The following is a 4,003-nucleotide window of genomic DNA, read 5'->3' as shown; positions in this document are numbered from 1 at the left end:
GGACCCCTCCTAACTCTTCCTTCTCTCTCTCTCTCTCTCTCTCTCTCTCTCTCTCTCTTTCTTTCACCTCAAAAGGACCCCATCCCTAAACCTAACCTTAACCTTTTCATTATACATACTTAACCCTACTGACACCTAATCCTAACCCTAACCTTAAAGGAGGGTTACCTAAGAAGGAAAATTCTGAACTTTAACCCCCGACCCTTAACCCCAACCCTAAACTTAACCATTACCCCTACCCCTGAAACCCCATTCTCATACTTTAGAGCAGGGGTGTCAAACTCAAATATACAGTGGGCCAAAATTCAAAACTGGAACAAGGTCGCGGGCTAACATTAATATGAAATATATTTATTGAAAAAAATCTTCCTCCAGATATAACAAGGAACCTTTTCTTACAGACTCAAATACGTTTTGCTGAAAAACTGAATATGGAATAAGCAACACTTAATACTGAACGATATATAACTTAATATTGCACACATGCAAAATTGAAATTCCAATTAAATAACATATCACTGGAATGCATTTCTTAAATAAAAATTGTATTTGCAGCCTTCTGAATTAAATTTTAGCAGTAAACTTTTTCCCCAGGCTAATAATAAATGTAAAAATAAAATAACAATAATAAACCACTTAACTAATAAAAATATCATTAAACGTGAAACCATTCAAGCCCATGTCTGGGAGTAGCAAGACAAATTGCACAAAGAAAATGTTAATTATAGCTCAGTTTGCTACACACTGATCTACTCTGATGCGTCCAAGCCAGATACCTGGCATCTCTTCTTGGATGCTAGTTCCTCAATATCTGGGCTCAGGCTCTGAGCTGAGGAAATCCTCAGGATCGAGTGAAGGTGTTCATCGGTCAGACGTCTCCTGTGAGATGTTTTAACCATCTTCATTGAGGAGAATAGTTGCTCACATATGTAAGTGCTGCCGAACATGGAGAGCATCTGAGCAGCGTGGGTGCGGAGCCCAGGCATTGTGTCAGGGATGAAATGTGGAAATTGTGAAGCGCCCACAGCATCATACTTTGATTTCAGCGTGTCACTACACTGGAGTTCAATCAGCTCCATTTGAAGGTTTGTTGGTGCTTTTGCCACGTCAACTGCAAAAGGATTACTGAGCAGTTCAAATCGACATTTCTGGGCATCAAAGTCGGCAAACCGCCGGGTAAACTCAGTACTGAGTACACAGAGTTTTTCAGCAAACTGTGCGCATGGGAACACAGCAGTAGAGATTTGCATGTTCATCGTTTGGCAGCAGGGAAAATGGCCCAGGTTTCCTTGTAGCATCTGATTCTGCCACAGGCACAATTTCGTTTTAAAAGCCCTCACTGCAGCGTACATATCTGTGATGATACGCCCCCGTCCCTGAAGCTGCAGGTTCAGCGCATCGAGATGGCTCGTGACGTCACACATAAAGGCCAGCTCACACAGAAACTCTTGCTCCCTGAGCTCAGCTGTGTCTTGCCCTTTGCTTTCCAGAAACTGAAATATTTCCTCGCGTAGCTCGAAACATCTGTTCAGTACTTTTCCTCGGCTTAACCACCTCACCTCCGTGTGATACGGCACGTCTCCGTATTCCGAACCACACTCCTCAAGAAAAGATTTGAATTGGCGGTGATTCAGACCTTTGGCTCTTATAAAGTTAACCACTCGTGTTACTGCGGTCATAACATGTTCCATCTTTAGGGCTTTGCCACAAAGTGATTCTTGATGTATGATGCAGGGATAAACAGTCAGCTCACCTGCACAGTTCTCCGCTCGCATCTTCTCCCGTACCCTGCCCACCAGTCCGCTCCTTTGACCGCACATCGCTGGTGCACCATCTGTCGTTAACCCCACAAGTTTTTCCCATGGCAACTTCATTTCAGTTAGACATTTGGAAACCTCTTCAAATATTTCCTTCCCTGTGGTTGTGCCGTGCATTGATTTTAATCCTAAAAGTTCTTCCGTAACACAGAGAGTTGAGTCCACACCACGGATGAAGACTGAAAGCTGGGCAGTATCAGAGGCGTCGCTGCTCTCATCCACAGCGAGGGAGAATGCAACGAAACTGTTTCCCTTCTCCATCAGCTGGTTATTTAGATTGTTGGCAAGTTCACGTGTGCGATCAGCTACTGTGTTTCTGCTCAGGCTAACATTTGAAAATGCTTGCTTCTTCTCTGGGCACACAACGTCGCAAACTTTCATCATACAACTTTTCACAAACTCTCCCTCACTGAAGGGCCGGGCTGATTTTGCGATCTCTGCTGCCACAACAAAACTAGCCTTTACAGTAGCCTCACTTTGTAATATGGCTTTTTTAAACATAGTCTGTTGTGAAACAAAACTTCTTTTCATCTCTTCTGCTTTCCGGCGCCTTTGAGTCATGTCCAGGTCCTTGTACTTCTCTTGGTGTTTCGTTTCATAGTGTCGTCTAATGTTGTACTCCTTGGATATAGCCACATGAGCTCCACATACAAGACAAACAGGTCTATCTTTTACATAGGTAAACAGATATTCTGTCTCCCACCTGTCCAGAAAGCTCCTGTTTTCGTTCTTTCTTTTCGCCATTTTGGGAGAGGTAGCGCGGCAGTATTCGCATGGTTGCTATGACTACGGTCAACAGAGGAGAGGGCGTTAATGGGTCCTGTCCTGACTGAGGCGCCAAAACGCCAACAGAGCATTGTAGGATTTGTAGTATTAGCAGTACATGCGCTGTATAAGACCGGCGGGCCAGCTCTAATAGTAGTTTGGTATGGCCTCGCGGGCCAAATGTAATTAGGCTGCGGGCCAAATTTGGCCCGCGGGCCAGAGTTTGACACCTATGCTTTAGAGTAACTTTAACAAAACCTAACCCTAATTAACATGAATATTTTAAGGCAGTAGCTGAAATCATTAACACTATACTGGGCTAATATAATGATACACTAACAAATAGGAAATAACAAACGGTCACTATCCTTGGGGGACATGGAGATATAAGTTTTGGTTTCTCAGAACATTTGAATTAAACATTTTGACAAAATTAGCTTGAGCAGCTAATACTAGGTCATGCTAATACTATTACACTTGACGATGAGACATGGCAGGTCGTAAATTCCTGATTGGAATTAAAACACTTTAATAAAAAATTAGCTTTAGCGATTGATGCTATGCTAGGCTAATGCTATGTTAGGCTAAGGAACAGGAAATAAATGTTCTTGAAGGATATGGAGATAATTTTGAAATTAGCTTGGATGCTAATGTTAGACTAATGCTAAGCTAATCGCTATACACTAGACCGGACTACAGAAATAAGCAGATGACAACTTCCCCTTGCAGGAGGAGAAAGGTCATAATTTCCTGATTTGGAATTAAACACTTTAAAATTAGCTCTGACGACTAATGCTATGCTAGGCTAATACAAGGCTATGCTAAGGAACAGGAAATAACTATCCTTAAGGGATATGGAAATATACAACTTTAGCTTGGATGCTAATGTTAGGCTGATGCTAAGCTAATTGTTATAAGCTAGGCTAGGCTACAGGAAATAGGCAGATGACAACTTCCCCTTGCAGGAGGAGGATAGAGGTCATAATTTCCTAAATTGGAACTAAACACTTTAATTAAAATTGCCTTTAGCGACTAATGCTATGCTAGGCTAATACAAGGCTATGCTAAGGAACAGGAAATAACTATCCTTAAGGGATATGGAAATATACAACTTTAGCTTGGATGCTAATGTTAGGCTGATGCTAAGCTAATTGTTACATCTGTTACGCTAGCTGCACAGTGGCTCAGAGGAAAGCACTCCAGAGGGTCATTAACACTGCTCAAAGGATCTCCAAAAGTTGATTCTGTTCATTTGGACGTAGCATTTTCAGTGGGAGAAACGTTTTGTCACTCATCCAAGTGACTTGTGTCCTTGGGCAAGACACTTCACCTACCGCCTACTAGTGTTGGCCAGAGGGGCCGATGGCGCGATATGGCAGCCTCGCTTCTGTCAGTCTGCCCCAGGGCAGCTGTGGCTACAA

General features: G+C 42.8%; 1 pseudogene; it reads right to left on the bottom strand.

Annotated features, from left to right (window-relative positions):
• Positions 1-468: 468 nt before the first annotated feature.
• LOC146490293 (general transcription factor II-I repeat domain-containing protein 2 pseudogene) lies at positions 469-3,733 on the bottom strand (annotated as a pseudogene).
• Positions 3,734-4,003: the final 270 nt, after the last annotated feature.

The sequence above is a fragment of the Neolamprologus multifasciatus genome, unplaced genomic scaffold, assembly GCF_963576455.1.
Source record: "Neolamprologus multifasciatus unplaced genomic scaffold, fNeoMul1.2 scaffold_37, whole genome shotgun sequence".
NCBI lineage: Eukaryota > Metazoa > Chordata > Actinopteri > Cichliformes > Cichlidae > Neolamprologus > Neolamprologus multifasciatus.
The sequence above is the reverse complement of the archived record's forward strand: the minus strand, read 5'-3'. Positions and strand labels throughout refer to the sequence as shown.